Source organism: Lytechinus pictus, chromosome 3, assembly GCF_037042905.1.
Source record: "Lytechinus pictus isolate F3 Inbred chromosome 3, Lp3.0, whole genome shotgun sequence".
Taxonomy (NCBI): domain Eukaryota; kingdom Metazoa; phylum Echinodermata; class Echinoidea; order Temnopleuroida; family Toxopneustidae; genus Lytechinus; species Lytechinus pictus.
In genome coordinates this window covers 47,136,498-47,155,402 of record NC_087247.1, presented here as the reverse complement: position 1 = coordinate 47,155,402, position 18,905 = coordinate 47,136,498, and the positions used below count along the sequence as shown (strand labels likewise).

The following is an 18,905-nucleotide window of genomic DNA, read 5'->3' as shown; positions in this document are numbered from 1 at the left end:
TATAGTATGTACTATGTACATTGATTAAAATGTGATTGCAACATTATAGGTGGAAGAAACAACAACATTAAGTGTTTATGCGTTGACTTGAATAAGTATACACAATAAAACAAGCATAATAGTGACAATTTAAACAAAATTGGCTGTAAAGAATTCATAACCCTTTAAAGTCTGGCTTAATTTCACAAATCATTGATATACAAATGAAATAGCACATGTCACACACCCATATTTTTAAAATAATATTCCACATAATAGCATCAAATTAATGCTATTGTGTGGAAAATAATATATTTTATGTTTCTTTCTTATTTCATAAAAGTAGAACGGCAATTCCACATTTACAAGGTGGAGTATGATCTAGTGTTGTGTTTGCTTCATGTTCGTCTATTTATTGAAATCAACTTTTAATGGGGTGGACTTTGCTTTTGATAAGAGATTTCAGTTATCTTTGTTTTAGACTGCATGAAGATCAAACGATGGAAATGATTTTGTATAATATATGTTGTGTATCGATTAAATTCGAAAATCCGTATAAGATTTATGGTTTGATATTGAAAATGAAACGATTCATAACAAAGATAATCAAAAATTCTTTCAGTAACAATATAACATCAACTGTTAGTATCCTGCTGGTTAACAAAACGCATTTGACCTACAGGGTTTTTTAAAAAAGGACATATCCCCCCGGCGATACATCAGTGACGGATCCAGGATTTTATCAAGAGGATGGGGTGGCAACATTTCTCTCACAACTTTAACAAAACAGTTCTGGTTGGCAAGAAATTACCCAATTATCGGCCATAAATATGACCAGCAAAACTATCAAGTGGAGCGCCTCTGATGGCAGTCTCGCCTGCATTACGCGATTCAATAGAGTAGCAGTGCTGACTTTGAAAACAACTGTCAAATAATTATTCACAAAAAAAACACAATTCATATAATAATATACTACGTTTATTGACCCTAATTGACTTCTGACCTTGATCGTGTGACCTAAGACTTGTGCAGGATGATCAGTGATATTCGATTACCCCTATGTCCACTTTTCATGAACTATATCCATAAACTTTCAAAATTATGATGGTAATTCAACAAATACCCCCAACATGGCCAAAGTCCATTGACTCAAAATGACCTTTGAACTTAGTCATGTGACCTGAAATTCTGGACGGACGTTCAGTAATACTTGATAACTCTTATGTCCAAGTTTCATGAACTAGATCTATATTCTTTCTATAATCAACACATATGATGACATTTCAAAAACTTAACCTTAGATTAAGGTTTGATGTATAGACGCCGCCGCCGCCGGAAAAAGCGGCGCCTCTCGTTTCGCTCTGCTATGCAGGCGAGACAAAAATGAAAAATAAGTAACAATTTACGACCAGTTGAAGTATCTGGGATAAACGAAAAGAATATACGAATCTAGTAATCATTTTCAGTTGAAAATATATATAAACACACGAGACCAAATGTAAGTAAGATTGCAGCTCGTGATATGTATACGGAAACGGGTAAATAAATACTATTACGGATTAACATAACATAAATTTGAGAGTTAGATATACATAATTGTAATATATTTCTTGTAAAATTAAGAATGAAGGGTAGAACATAATCTAAATTTCGAAATGAAATAATTCGATATACACATGAAAAGTACAAGAATCAAAATCAAATACGAATTGGTAATTTAGGCACTATTACATTCCATGTATTGCATTTTCCGTAAAATGAATGAGTGTTCATGATATTCATTCAGTTATATTATCAATGAATTATTTTTCATCAAAAACAAATTACCCATACGCCATTTCTCCGATTAGATATTTCAAATCATAATTTGAACAATACAAGTTATGACAGGAATCGTCTGTCATACAGATTTTTCACAATGTAATTCGAACAATTTTCAGCCGTTTATCACGCACTCTTGTAAGCTAACATACTGTCCACACAACAATCGGTAAAAAAAAATTATCCAACCAAAACACACATTATTGGTTTAAAACTACCCAGAATTTGATAAAGTTTTAACCGATTGTTGTGTGGACAGTATGTCGCCCAACAATTTTAAGAGTATGACAATATAGTCATCTTTTTATTTATTTTTATTTACATAATGCGTCCTCCTTAAAGTTTCCTTTATCTTTATATTTTGGAATAAAGCGTTTTTGTACTTCTCGAGGCCGGCCATGGCTCCGAGAACAATTTTGAAGTGTGGTATTGTGCTTTGACTTGGTCCAGGAATAGGAGCTCTGAAGTCAATGGCCTTGAGCCCTTGGGTTTGGCCTCGAGATAAGAAAGTAACAATAGGTCAGTATTCACATATAATCATTTGTAGTGTTGTGATCCTCGAGTATAATGTGGCCTTGATTTGAATGCCTAATCCTTAACCATGACCTTGGGCCCTGTAGGCCAGTCACGACCTTGTCTTTCTGATCATGCTGGCCTTGCGCAACATTCTGGAATAAAGGTATAGATTAATAGTCCAGTCAATCTAGCCAGAATAGGGGGGTAACCCACCACTAATTGCAACACGAGATATTCCACTGAAATGCTTTCCAGGAAGGTCCCTTAAACAACATACTAAAAGTCCCAAGAAATCCAAGCAGTGGAAATTTATGAAATTTGCATATTATGCAAATTAGCCATGAAAAATTAGAAAAAGAAGGGAAATGATCCAAAGATTACAAATTAAATGTCCAAAACAATTTAATTTGAATGGAAGTTCATGATAAATAACTGAATTCAATGTTTTTAATCAAAAGTGCAAAAATTTATATCTCATTTGCATATTATGCAAATAAGCATCCTAATATGGAAAAAATGTCAAGATATTGTTATTTTTCTCATATAGACTGCTTGAAAACATTTCATTAATGTTGAAATTAATATGCTACTATATCACTAAGCATGAGAATTCATCCCAATGCCTGAAAATTAATTTGCATATTATGCAAATTAGCCATTAAAAAAAATAGAAAATGAGGAAATTAATCCAAAGATTACAAATTAAATGTCCACAGCAAGTAATTTTGAACAAAAGTTCATGATGAATAAATAAGTTCAATGTCTTTATTCAAAAAAGCTAGCAAATCTGCCTCATTTGCATATTATGTAAATAAGTATCCTTATATGGAAAATGTCAAGAAATTTTGATTTTTATCACATTGACTGCAGTGAAAACATTTCAGTTTTTCAAATTAATATGTTGCTATCACTAAGCATTCAAATATATCCTAATATGATTTATATTCAAGGAAAAATACTGGAAATATGTTCTTCGCTTCCTAAGCGTTAGTCTGACAAGATGATGGGATTGGCAAGAACAAAGCACAGTATTTGAATTGGTGTGTAGTTTGTTAGAGTCGACAACCCTTTCTTAATATATGGATGGGAACGACTTAAACTTTCTTGAAATTTCACCGCATAAACATGATAAAGGGAGGCCAGGAAAAGCAAACTTATGGCAGGTAAGAACTGATGAGTAGTCTCATTAAGAAGTGCAGCAGAGATTCCGTCTGGCCTAGTAGCTTCGTGCAGGTTGTTTTCTTTAACAATTTCTTCAGTAGTCTGGCTACTATGGCACGCTTATAGGGAATCAATTAAATATATATTTCACTTGAAAAAAATATGTTTGACTAAACAATATGTTATCTGGCCATATCTGGGTCAGGACTGGGTCCCAGGACTTCAGCGTCATCATCATCATGATCAGTGGTGAATACTAAGACTAAAAATCTTTGCCTTCCTTTAATAGTTATATTCCAATGTAGTCATAGCTAATGATATTAAGGGCTTCCAACATGCTAATTGTTACAGCCTGGATCATTGTCAATCCGGTCAACAAATTATGTATTATAGGCTTGTCTACAAACCCTCTTATGGTCCTCTTTAATGCATTGTAGCAATTCTGAGCTTTACGTTAGTGATGCTTTTGGAGCTCTCAAATGTGCAAGCCTTCCTAGCCTTTCTCTTAAACTCTTGACATCTTCCGACACAACTTATGTCCATTGTCTCATTGAGGCAACTTGTGTCGGAAGAAGACATGGTTAACGGTGTGTTCTTGTTAAAGTCCTCTTGATTGGCATTCAGTCTCCTATGCTCGACTTGTCGGATTTCAGTACAGAGAGTTGTATGATTGTCCAAAGTACAACTGCATGACACGATTAAAGTCAGCATTCCTCCAGAAGAACATCCTTAGTCGTACCATAAAATGTTTATTCCTCTGGATAACCTCACAGTATACCCATGAGTAGCACATTGTGGCAAGTGGAAGTGTTACACACTGTCTAATCAATGTTGGATGGTATTTGATGGTGATGTTAAGGGTGTTCCATTATGTTGTGTCCTCTTGTTGGAAAGGCAATAATCTGGCTTAGTCCTCCATCTGGTTTGTTCATTGTCTCACTGAGGAATTTCTGTTTACCATAAATATCAGGAAATTAATATTATTATTTGCATACGACTTACTGAGAAACTATAGCTTTAATATTTGGAGATGGTTGCCATAGGAGATTTATCAAAGAGGAAAGAACAGAAAATGGATGCTTCATCACGAAGCAGCAACTGGATTCTGCAAGAACGTCTAATCACGATTCCTGTATCTGAGAAAGATGCCTATAATGCACTTTGAGCCTTCATCATGAATTCATGAATGGCTTTCATGTCGCTCGTATAGGCAAATGCCCATTGTTACTCTTATTAAGCATGCCCAGAGATCTTGTGATCCAAGCAAGTACTCATATTCACCACCAAGACAAGTGATGATGATGATGATGATGGGTTCTTGTAAAGCGCCGGTATCCGCCTCAGCTGGGCGCTCATGGCGCTTGCTCAAAAATAGGAAATATCTCACAAATTTCAATGTCTTCAAACAGTGCTTAGGATCATCATTCAGTTCAAGTACTGTCCTAGTAATGCTACAATTGAGTTATTCTTGTCTTGGGATAATGTTGGAGTGGGGAACAGAAAGGTCTTCAGGTAAGACTCAAAAGTTGATTGGGTCTCTGCTCTCCTGATAAATTGGGGAAGGCTATTCCACAGCTTTGGTCCAGAGATGTAGAAGGCTCTGTCACCCCAGGTTGTGTGGCTGAGAGATTCCCTCAGCAATGCTTGAGCTGCTGATCTGAGACTGCGTGTTGGTTTATGCTGAGATAAGAGCTCTGATATGTAGGGTGGAGATTTATCGTTAAGCGCTTTAAATACAAGGACCCCAAGTTTATAAGCTAACAAATATTCGAAGCTAATGGGCTTTTCTTTGTACGGGTGTGACATCTTGTGCTGATCACTTGGCAATCCAGGAGTTGCTAGCGTGGACTATACTCGCAAGAAACGCAAAGTCTCTACAAAGTCAAGAAGAGAGCAAGACTTGGATGGAAATAATGAAGCATTCAAGCAGTGGGATCCATGTAGAATGGACTCATCATTGTACAATATGAGTGGGGTAACTGCTCGTGACAAAAATCAATATCAACCAAGCAAGAAGTGTAGGGAAGGTCATCATGGTTAATACACATAATCTACATGGAATTTTAGAGAAAAGTATAACTTATGTGTTTCCTTGAATATTTATAACATGTCGGATGCTTATTTGCATAATATGTAAATTACACTTCAGATATTAAGCTGATTATTAATGTGTTAGCCATTCTTAGTGATCGCATCATATTGATCTAGACTGAAATGTTTTCATAACTTTTTTGTGAGAAAAATCAAAATTTCTGGATTTTTTTCCATATAAAGATGCTCATATATATGCAAATGAGGTAGATTTATTTACGATTTTTATTTTTAAAAAAAATTGCAAAACTTACCATGGGCTTCAGTTCAATTCGTATTGATTTCTGCACTTGATTTCCAATATTTGGATTATTTTCCTTATTTGTAAATTATTATGGCTAATTTGCATAAAATGCAAATTTTGTGATTTTCCATATGCTTGTATATTTAAGGACTATTAATATGGTGTTTAGGAAACCTTCCTGTGAGGTATTGCCATATTCCAATTTCAATAGATAATCTACTTGCAATTTTTGAGGGATGTATCACCAGTATGTTTTCTTGAATATTTACAACATGTTAGATACTTTTATTTGCATAATATGCAAATTACACTACATACACTAAGCTGACTACAAATTTATTCAACGTCCTTAGTGATAGCAGCATGTAAATTCCAACATTAATGAAATTTTCAAGCAGACAATGAGAGAAAAATCACAATACCTTGACATTTTTCCATATAAGGATGCTTATTTGCATATTATTCAAATGAGGTAGATTTTTTTGCACTTTTGACAAAAAACATTGAATACAGTTATTTATCATGAATTTTCGCTCAAATTGAATTGTTTTGGACACTCAATTTGTAATCTTTGGGCTATTTTCCTTATTTTTATAACTTTTTATGGCTAATTTGCATAATATGCAAATTTCATAAATTTCCACTGCTTGGATTTCTTGGGACTTTTAGTATGTTGTTTAGGGGACCTTCCTTGAAAGCATTGCAGTGGAATATCTCGTGTTGCAATTAGTGGTGGGTCAAACCCTATATTGACTGGACTATAAGACATCCCCGTGCAGTAAGAGGCAGTCTTGTTCAATGTTTAATTTTACTCGCATAGTTCACAAATTTTCTGCGTAGTTCTGTTATAAGATAATGTATAAAATTGTCACTATCCATGCAAGCTGCATTTCCATCTACGTGTTTCATTTCCTTCGTCAACAGTGTCATAGTTAATGCAATCTGTAACATAAATGAAACTTGCCGTGACCATGCAAAAGATCATCTTGGTTAAATGTATGTAAAGGCACTGCTTGAAGGCATGGTCACCATGGTAATATTTACAGTTGCTTTTTTTGGTCAAGATACAATTTGCATTGGACGATCATAAGAAACAAGTCCTGGACCAAATCCTCATCGGTGGGCTTAAACATGGACTGCACAAGAATACATATATGCCTAAAACAGAATAAATCCCTGTAAATTCATATATATATATATATATATATATAAATATAAATATATATATATATATATAAATATATATATATGTATTTTTATTTTTATCAATTTATTTGTAGCAGGGCATCAATTCCTGATAAGATCAATGAATGGCAAGATTAAGAAATTTCACAAAACAATGTAAACAAAATATCCAATACAATATATTCAACTGGTGGGGTGCATGAGTAAACATAGAATAACCCATGTCAAAATGAAATATGTTTGTATTTAGTGATTTGAGTCCAAATGTCCCCCCCCCCTCTCTCTCTCTCTCTCTATCTATCTCTCACCGTATCTATCTTTCTATATCTTGCTCTCTTTATCTCTCACCCTCTATCTGTATTTTCATGCACACGTTCTTGGTGTCAACAAACAAAATACAACGAAATAATGCTGATTATTAATGTCCATACATCGTTCGTATGCAATCAAACAAACCAACCAACCAAGAGCAACAGCAATGCTACTATAGATTTCAGAGTTCGGTCATCTGAACAACTGGTGCTGGTTTCTCTTTCTTTTTAGGATCATCCTCCGAAAGTTCTTTGTTTTCAATTCCATTATTGGTCTCATCTTTACTAGAAAATGCTTCCTTCCCCACTGAATACGTGTTACCACCTGTATCTGTTTCATCCTTCCCGATCAGACCGTAGGTCGAATTTTGAGTCTCGAGCGGCGGTGGCCTTCCGTTTTCATCCTGGTTTTCATCGTGTCTTCTATTTCTATATAAACGTGGATATTAAATATTTCGTTTTTATTCTTATTCATTATTATTTCATTATATACTACGCTGTTCCACTAAATAGTATTTGTATTGATTATCGGAGTGTATATCGAAACTAAGTGAGAAACCGAGATTTTACGCCCTCCTGGAGATTGTCTCGTAGTCAATCATACATGCAAAGATCCATATAAAATTGTATCAAACTATGCGGAGAGAATAGTTCTACCAGGACATATCAATAAATCAATGATTGAATGTATACATACCTTCAGAAAAGACAACTATTGGGACTTTTTTTTCTGACTCACAGTGTATACAGCAAGTATATATTGCAGTTATCCATTATAAAAAATTCATCAACTTTTCAATAATTTCATCAAATCTATGGATCAAAGCGAAATTTTGTGCAGAGTCTAAATTTTTATGTAACTGTATGGGTCTGGCGTCATGCCCTCCGCTCATCTTACTATACCCCGTGATGTGTTACTGTTTACCAAAATAAGAACATTCCAACAACATAGTGCTCTTCAACTGTATCCTCCTACATGGGGTAAATAACAAAGTAATTAAAAAGAAGAAATAGACCTTTGAGCATGTAGTGTGTCACGACCATTTTTGTGTGCTTTGGATTTTACGTACCTTGTTTTATCATGTTTATACTTGATGGCAATGACAATGACAATGAAGGCGATGATGGCTAAGGCAGCACAGCATATCAAACCTATTGCCCATGTGGAAAACGCTGTAAAGTAAATTGTTTGGCGAAAAGGTTATAACTCGTCAATATCTACCGTTCGTGCAGTCTCTTCCTTCATTCTCTTGTGTTCATGCCTCTGTTTTCCTCTAACTCAATGTTCTTCCTAGCGTCAATTCTCCCTTTGGTAGCTTTAAGGCAGATTATTATCATTATTCTTATTGTTACTATTATTATTATCATTATCATCATTATTATTATAACTATTATTATCATCATCGTCATCATTATCAGCATTGTTGTTATTACTATTTGATACATATATGAGCATGCCCTTGTGCAATTAGATTAAAATGTAGAAATACAAGACAGGAAAGTAGAAAATACATGGATAGTGTCTACTTTGCACTTGAATTAATTTGTTGAAAAATTAATAGACGAACACAAATCAAATAAAGAAATAAGGCCGCGGCAAAATCTACTAAAAAGGCATTATAAAGGTAAACCATTAATTCAAAATTCAAAATTCGAAACATTTCAAAATATTTAAAACATTAACCTTGAACATTAGCATTAAATATTTCATAAAAATTCAAACAATAACATAGGCAGCGTTCACAAAAAATAATTATCCTCTGATGCCGTTAAGCATGATTGTGAACCTTTTAATGCAATTAGATACAATGATTTATTGATGAGGTACATTAAGTTATCAAGCTAAATTAGGTAGGTTTTTTAATATCAAAACACGTATAGTTTCAGCATCGTTAAATTTAAATTAAAGAGGTTGCAGCAAGGATTAGTTACATTAAATAGTCTTAAAAAATCAAGGTTAATTGTAACCATATTATGAATGTTACCATAACATAAATGATAATGCCTGGATATTATTTGTGGGGTGAAAATTTTGTTAGATAATTAGAAAAATAATAGGTTACACCCTAAAAAATATTAAGTGCTCCATGAGGGTAATTATGTATCCAACCAACATTGGGCATTTTGTCTCGCCTGCATACCAGAGCGAGACTATAGGCACCGCTTTTCCGACGGGGGCGGCGGCGTCAACATAAAATCATGACATAAGGTTAAGTTTTTGAAATGACGAAGGTCATTTAAGGTCGATGAGCTTTGGCCATGTTAATAGGTAATTGTTGAATTGCCATAACTTTGAAAGTTTATAGATATAGTTAATGAAATGTGGACATTGCTCATCTTGCATAATACCCCTTTCATAAACCCAATAAAACACAATTATGCGGCTAATAGCAGCATAATTTGGTCGTAAAATAAGAGGAGGACAAGAGTTATCCGCATTATTCTGATGCTGCTATTATCCGCATAATAGCGGCATCGGGACAAGATTTTGAAGGGCAGACAACTGGCCGCGATGCGTCAAAAGACGATCTCTGGGGTAAAAAAAAAAAGGGGGGGGAGGCATTTGTGGGCCATGCAATCACGGTATGGGCCATGTTTTTATATCACGTAATTCATATTGAGGCGCGGACGGGTTCGCGGGGTCGCTTTACAAATATTGTTTTATAGATTATTATTATTAATATCACTACTACTACTATTACTACTGCTACTACTACTTATTCTTATTATTATCATCATCATCAATTATAACTCTATTATCTGCATTATTACAATTTGACTCATACTTTATACCGTGTCCTTGTGCACTTACTGCCCTGCATTGATAGTAATGAGTCATGACCTGGGTTTATTTCAATCTTTTTTATGTTATGTATATCTATGCACTTTGTAAACTTCTTTCATTTATTGTGATTTCAATAAAATGTTATTATATCAATTTTCAATTAAAACAAGAAATTAGAACAACACATGAATAGTCTTTATTTTGCACTTGAATTAATTTGTTGAAACATTAATAGACGAACACAAATCAAATAAAGAAATTACTCCACGGCAAGGTTTCCTAAAAGAAATGTAAAGGTAAAGCATTAATTCAAAATATTTGAAATATTAACTTTAAACACCAAGTTTTAATGTTCTTTAAAAATCAGAAGAATTACATAAGCAGCAAGGAGGAAAAACAGAGTAGCATACGGATTAGCGTTCACAAAAGAGAAATTATATGGACCCCTATATACGAAAAACAGCATTTGCTGATAGGGTGTTCCATCCCATACAAGTGGTGAATAAATAAATAAAAATCCTCTGATGCCGTTAAGCTTGTGAACCTTATATTGATTCAGATAAATCTGTTTATTGATGTATTGATTAAATATATTGATACTTTGATTTATTAGATATATTGAGGTAAACAAACTAATTTTCCATGTTGATTTGAGTGGGGTTTTTTTACACCAAAGCACGTATAATTTCAGCATCATTATCAAAGTTAAATTCAAGAGGTTGCAGCAAGAATTAGTTACATTATAAAGCCTTCAAAATCAATTGAAGGTAATTGTTACCACATCCTGAATAATTGAATCCTGGATATTCTTTTTTGTTAAAATGTTGTTAAATAATCAGCCAGACAAAATAATAGTTTACACTTTACACAATATTTTTCTGTGGCGAAAATGGGGAACCAAAGTGAATGCGAGCTTAAATACGCGTCGCTCGAATTGTAAATGTGCAATAAGATTTGCTTACCTTGGGGACACTCTGGAGGCTCTGTAGTAGAAGACGATGTTTGTTCTAGTTAGAAGGAAATCAACACATGATGAAAAATATTTGTATTCAACAAAGATACTGACAAAATGCAAGTGGCCAAAATAACCAGTTTCTCAAATAGCAAGGTCTTATAGACATAAGGGCCATGTTGCATACCAAAAAAAACTGGCAATATATTTGGCCAGAGTTTTTCAATGTGTTATTGTCAATTGCACAATTTTGTTTGCCAGAGCTCTTTGCTATGGCAAAAGTTTCATGCAACTAGCCCAAGCATGTAACTGTAAGGTTTCATCAATATCATTAAGTCATGGATAACTAAGCCCATTCTGACCATATATTTTTGGTATTATATAATCTTTTAAGTTGATGTCTTTAAAAAAATATATTACGTACATTATATTCTTCCTTATTCTTGCCTTATCTTATCTTACACGTGCCCAAGCCATCTTAAAAAAATATGTTCCCTTCAAAATGAAATAGTACTTCTCAAGTGCTCCGGAATTATTACTTGCTGATCCGGAGGCGAAATTATTTTTCATGACTTGCGTCTTCGGAATAAGAGTACGCATGCGCGTGGACCATCTTTACAAAATCAACTGTGCCCTCCGTTCACGTTAACTTTGCCACGAATGAATCAGCACCCTCAAATTACCGGTACTTACATCATGTACATATTCCTCAGGCTTAGATCTACATCTAGATCCAGTTCGTAAACACTTATCAAATTGCTATGACAAGACAAAGTGTTAGGCTAGACTATAGGACTAAAGCCTAGGCTATCGCATTAACTTTATCTCAAATCTGGACCTGTTTAATGCCATGGACCATGGTTAACTTAAGAACTGGTTAAAATTTCGAACTTAACGTTTACTTACCCCGTAGCACGAGTAAGTCACTTATGCTCGTATTGTGCTCGTGCGATCACATGCGAGTGATGCAAGAGGGATTGCGAGTGGTTTCATATCAGTCTCAATAATTGCATGGCTGATTGCATAGTCGTGAGAGTCGACGTGAGACAATGCGATTGCTCGTACGTTTGAATGAAACCAGTCAGTGCGAGTGTTCGTGTAATTGATGGAGGTATAGACCAATTCGAACTCAGAGCAATGTAATAGCAGCCATAGCTTTAATTTCGTGGAGTTTATATCACACTTTTTCTAATATTTTCTGCCCTGGCTCTCTTTTATTTATTCTTAACTCCTATTTTATAACACCGAGGAACAGTCGCATACATGCGAATGCAACGGTAGTGCAATGTTGTAAGCCGTGTTGCGATCGGTCTTGCAACAGTCTTATGGCCTATTATCGCGCCCAGTCGCAAGACTGGTCTCTGTACATGTAGGTCGCAAGCACATATGCAAGTGTTGTACGACCTCCAGTCGACGTAAGCCCCTTTCACAATTGACGTACGACCTGTTTACGACCACCTGCAACAGTTTTTTCTTGTTGTTGCACGATCGATCCCTTGGTGTCTTGCGAGCACTCGCAGTCGTTGTAGACGATCGCACAAACTTGAGGTGGTCGGAGGTGATCGTGACTGGTCGCATCTGAACTTTGAACATGTTCAAAATCCAAACGCGATCAAATACGATTGATTCACTCGCAACAGGTCGTACCATCGGTCGGGCGATCATCGTGTGAGTGTTGTTCAACGTTGTACGACTTGGTGCGAGAGGTGGCACAACTAAGTATAGTCGCATTTAGTCGACTGGAGGTCGTACAACACTTGCACATGTGCTGGAGACCTACAGAGACCAGTCTTGCGACTGGGTGCGATAATATGAGACTGTTGCAAGACCGATCGAAATTACGGCTTACTACATTCCACTACCGTTGCATTCGCATGTATGCGACCGTTCAGCCCCTTTCACAATTGACGTCCGACCAGTTTACGACCGCCTGCAACAGTTTTTTAGTGTTGTTGCACGATCGATCTCTTGGTGTCTTGCAAGCACTCGCAGTCGTTGTAGACGGTCGCACGAACTCGAGGTGGTCGTGACTGGTCACATCTGAACTTTGAACATGTTCAAAATCCGAACGCGATCAAATACGATCGATTCACTCGCATCAGGCCGTACCCGGGGTCGTACCATCGGTCGGGCGATCATCGTGCGAGTGTTGTTCAACGTTGTATGACTTGGTGCGAGAGGTGGCCCAACTAAGTAGTCACATTTAGTCGACTGGAGGTCGTACAACACTCGCACATGTGTTAGCGACCTATAGAGACCAGTCTTGCGACTGGGTGCGATAAAATATAGGCCATAAGACTGTTTCAAGACCGATCGCAAAACGGCTTACAACATTGCACTACCGTTTCATTCGCATGTATGCGACCGTTCCACTCGCAATCCCTCGTGCAACACTCGCATGTGATCGCACGAGCACAATAAGAGCATATGCGACTTACTCGTGCAACGGGGTTTACTGGTTGTTTTTGTTGTACGACAGCTGTTGCAACTGTGAAAGCCTCTGTGCGATCTTATGAGATGACTAGCAATTGATGCCTGTTGCAGCCTGTCGCACGACCAAAAGGTCGCAAATGGTCGTACGTCAATTGTGAAAGGGGCTTAAACGCGACTTTTTAGTTGTGCCACCTCTCGCACCAAGTCGTACAACGTTGAACAACACTCACATGATGATCGCTCGACCGACGGTACGACCTAATGCAAGTGAATCGATCGTATTTGATCGCATTTGGATTTTGAACATGTTCAAAGTTCAGATGCGACCAGTCACGACTACCTCCAGTTCGTGCGATCGTCTACAACGACTGCGAGTGCTCGCAGGACACCAAGAGATAAATCGTGCAACAACAAGAAAAAAACTGTTGCAGGCGGTCGAAATCTGGTCGTACGTCAATTGTGAAAGGGGCTTATTTATTCTTAACTCCTATATATTTTGTAACACCGAGGAAAGGTCGCATACATGCGAATGCAACGGTAGTGCAATGTTTTAAGCCGTGTTGCGATCGGTCTTACAACAGTCTTATGGCCTATATCATCTCACCCAGTCGCAAGACTGGTCTCTATAGGTCGCTGGCACATGTGCAAGTGTTGTACCACCTCCATTCGACTAAATGCGACTACTTAGTTGTGCCACCTCTCGCATCAAGTAGTACAACGTTAATGAACAACACTTACACGATGATCTCCAGACCGAAGGTACGATCTGATCATGGGCGGAAATCCCAGGGGGACAAGGGGGACATGTCCCCCCCTACTCAAAATAGTACGGGGAACACAATTTCAAATGTCCCCCCTACTATTTGCTACTATTTGTGGTCCTTTATGATGGTAAGAAATACATCATTCAAAATCGAAATAAAACATGTATTTTCAGTGGCGTACCGTAGGTCGTGGCTTGGGGGGGGGGTACCCGCAAAAATTTGGAGTCACTTAGCGAGCGCGCGAAGACCTAATAGAGACTTTTTAAGGACAGTGCCATTAAACGGATATTCATTTCACTGATCAAAAAATGCGAGCGCGAAGCGCGAGCTCAAATCTTTTTATATTCAGACCTAAAAAGGGACATTATAAGCACATTTTTGTAATCATGATACGTACCTGTTTCGCTAAACAGACAATACGAAGCATGAGTTGAAATTTTTGTATGGACCCCAAACGGACATTTTAAGGACTATATTTTAGGAATTCATTAAGAGTATACATCTCTCACCATAGTCATCTAATGCGAGTACCAAGCGCTTGCTGATTTTGTTAGAATTACTTTTAAACACATGAAGCACTTGTGGTCATTGTAATCATGATTAACATACGCATCTCACCAAATATTGCGAGCGCGAATCGCGAGCTGAAAATTTAAGAAATTCAGACCTGAAGAGCACAATCTAAGGCTTGTTTGTAGGAATTCACTATAAGATCATACTATATTTCACTAACCAAATGATGCGAGCGCGAAGCGCGAGCTGAAAATTTTTGATATTCGGATCAGAAAAGGGACATTTTAAAGACTGATTTTAGGAATTCATGAAGAGCAGACATATGTCACCAACCCACTAATGCGGACAGGAAATGTTTTATATTAAGACCTTAAAATGAGGCAATCACTTTAAGTAGTCATGAAAAAGAAGCAAATGTCACTGAATAAAACAATAATAACTCGAAGTGCGAGGAAATATATTTGGTGTGTATTGACTTGAAAACGGGAGGTTTTAGTATAACAGGATTATATATCTCGTTAAATAGACAATGCGAGCACCAGGAACAATGAAGATAGGCCCTGGATAAATTATGTTTCATAAAGTTATTAAAAAAAAAGTTTTTTATGTAATATGATTGTAATATAATATAACATTACAATGAACAATAAATTCTTCTTTCCCACTACGTTTCTCTTCCTTTCTCGTTCTTTTTCTCCTTTTCCCCGTTTTTTTTTGGCCAGCCGATTTTGAAGTTTATCAATATTTTGTGAAAACAGTTATATGCACATTATCATGAATATTCATTAGATGTCACATCCCCACTTTCCTTTTTTCTTATTTCAATTTGAATTTGAATTTATTACCAAATATCACTGTCAGGTACAATTACAAGGAATAGTATATCACATACAAACAAAACATTTGGTAATTGGAGCTAACATAATAGCAAGATGCTAATCGAGGTAACCCCCAAATAATGTCATTATCATAGTTTAAAGAATAAATTTAACTAAATCTCAATATTGTACATCAAATTCAGTACTAATTCTACTTATTACTGTTGCAGAAAATTTCGATTATTTTCAGTGAACATATTTACACTATTTACAAGAAAAAAAATCTTAATTATTCACAAAATCTTTAAATAGAATTATTTGTTTTCAGGCAGTATTTTACCATACCAAATTAATTATAATCTTCCAGTAGCAATACTTTTAACGATTTGCTAAATAAATCACAATTGTTTCATTTTTTCATACATGTGTCTCCATTATGGTGAAATAAGTTGCGGCAATAAATAACTAATGCACTTAATAAGTTGTCAAGACAATTGTTTTAGTTCTTGGTAGAACAATTTTGAAAAAAAAAAACTCATTTAATAAAATACAAAAGAACAAGTGGGGATATGACATCATCAGCCCACCTAATGAATAATCATGAAGACATATACTGAGAACTGTTTCACCAGAATAATGCATATCTCTAAAATTCAATAACTTCGTTATTTGTTATCCGATTTTGATAAAAAATTTCAGCATTTTGCTTTGTGAATTTCACTCTATTGAGATATAAATATCTCCAGCCTGGACCATCCCGGGGACCATCCCTTTAAAAACTTGATTGGTGAAGAAAATGCATATCGATCTATATAATTATAATCAAGAGTTATGAGCCGCGCGTTTAATTCAGTTTACGAACTTTATGTGCATGTTCTGTGCACCGACGTGACGTTAATTTGTGCCTGAGGTTAATGCGTTCAATGCCGATACAGCGTAGGCTAGATCAGAGTCTATCAAGATCTAGAGACTATAGACTAGATCTAAACTAAATTTATTGTGATCTACGACTTGTTCTGTATACGGACTAGACACTATTAAACCATTAAACCAATGCTACTAAGCTCATTGGTCTAACGTATATAAGAAAACAGGAACGGGTAATTTGAGTGTGCTGATTCATTCGTGGCATCGTTAACTTATATAACGTGGCCACAATCATTAATGCATACTCTAGACGTAAGTCATAAATATTCATATTGGTGTCCGGAACTGCGATGGGAAAAATCAAAAATCATTTCGCGATCCGGAGCAGGCCCTGGTGCGAAATGATTTTTCCCATCGCAGTTCCGGCATCCAATATGAATATTCATGACTTGAATTTTACTTTATCAATTAATATATGAACATTTTCAGCCCAGGGTACGGTATATGTATAACTTATCCCATTCCCATTATACTTCAAATGAATTTTAAAATCAGAAAACCTTTTCATACAGTCTCTAAAATACTAGCAGATCAAGGGCAATTCAATGTTAAATTTTAGCACTTGTCTTTGGCACTTTCAAGAATGTATCCCTGATGAATATATCGTACATGTAGTATCTTTATCAATAAATTACGAGGGATGGTTGCTGACATAGTTGAATTATTTTACGATCAGAGAGACAGAAGACATGGACATGACAATCAAAATAATCATTGCGAAGACATTGTGTTCTCGTTTCTGATTTTTTGTGTAACTTACCAATAAGTTCGGGTGTTGTTGCATGCATGAAAAGAGATTTAAGAAATAATGCAAAAGTTAATTTTGACAAGATATAGGGTGATTACGATCTGCTCGTGCAAGCAGACAACTGGTCGCGATGCGTCAAAAGACGATCTCTGGGGTAAAAAAAAAAGGGGGGAGGCATTTGTGGGCCATGCAATCACGGTATGGGCCATGCAATCATGTTTTTATACCACGTAATTCCTATTGAGGCGCGGACGGTTTCGCGTGGGTCGCCTTATGGTATTGCTATGTAGACTATAGTATTATCAATATCACTACTACTACTACTACTACTACTACTACTTCTACTACTACTACTACTACTACTCTACTACTACTACTACTACTACTACTACTACTACTCTACTACTACTACTTATTATTATTATTATCTTAATTTGTTATGTTATGTATACCTATGCACTTTGTAAACTTTTTTCATTTATTGTGATTTCAACAAAATGATATCATATCAATTTTCAATTAAGACAGGAAATTAGAAAAACACATGAATCGTCTTTATTTTACATTTTAATGAATTTGTTGAAACAGCAATAGACGAATACAAATCAATTAAAGAAAATAAGGCCGCGGCAAGGTTTCCTAAAAAAAATGTAGAGGTGAAGCATTAATTTGAAACATTTGAAATATTAACTTTAAACATTAATATTAAATATTTCTTAAAATCCGAAGAATAACATAAGCAGCACGATACAGAACAGAGTGGCACACGGATTAGCATTCACAAAAATTAAATTATCCTCTGATGGCTGTGAACCTTTTAATGCCATTTCAAAAGATAATTACATACATTGATTTATTGATGAAATACATTAAGTCCCAAAGCTAATATAAATGTTTTTTTTAGCATCAAAGCACGTGTAAAATCAGCAACATTAAAGTTAAATTCAAAAGGTTTCAGCCAAAAAAAGTTTAAGTAAAAAGGTCTTCAAAGTCAAGGTTAATTGTAACCATATCAGGAATATTTAGGCCTGGATATTTGTTGGATTAAAATTTCATTAAATAACTAGAAAACAAATAATAAGTTACGTGGTATGTACACACTGTTAACCAAATTAGTCCAAGATCGGCCCCTTAGTAAATTGACCAAACCTTGTGTTTTCATAAATACAATATTTTTTGATGGTTTCTCGTCAATTCGAGGGTGCTGATTACGAATCTGAATGATGTCACTCGTGTAACCTTGAGCATTTTCCGCAAATTGGCAAAATCCAATATGGCCGCCAAAATACTGTATGCATATTACCCATGAAAATCATAAAATTGCCCGCACATTGGTTATAAAATGTATGTATTTGTGTTGCAGGAGTGAAATACTCACTGAAAATTTTTCTATATATTCAAAATGGCCGCCATAGACCCCTGTATTTTTTAATGAATGGGGGAAACTAAATTTCACAAAAGTGAGCACTAAATGCAAGTAATTGTGATTTTTTGTGAAATGATGGATGAAAACATGATCGCTGACGAACGTATCATTTGCAATGTCATGTATGTAATAAATGAAGCATTTTAATATTCAAAAAGCCAGCAAATGCCCTGACAGTATTGTGTACAATGTTAATGGGCACAAAAGAAAATCACAAGAGTGAGTACTAAA

The 18,905-nt window shown here is 35.6% G+C and overlaps 1 long non-coding RNA gene across 1 annotated transcript; it reads right to left on the bottom strand.

Annotated features, from left to right (window-relative positions):
- Nucleotides 1-7,259: 7,259 nt before the first annotated feature.
- LOC135153615 (uncharacterized) lies at nt 7,260-11,101 on the bottom strand. Its single transcript, XR_010293101.1, has 3 exons — nt 11,056-11,101; nt 8,379-8,481; nt 7,260-7,737 (listed from the first exon to the last, which is right to left on the bottom strand). It is a non-coding gene; the product is annotated as an uncharacterized LOC135153615 (long non-coding RNA).
- Nucleotides 11,102-18,905: the final 7,804 nt, after the last annotated feature.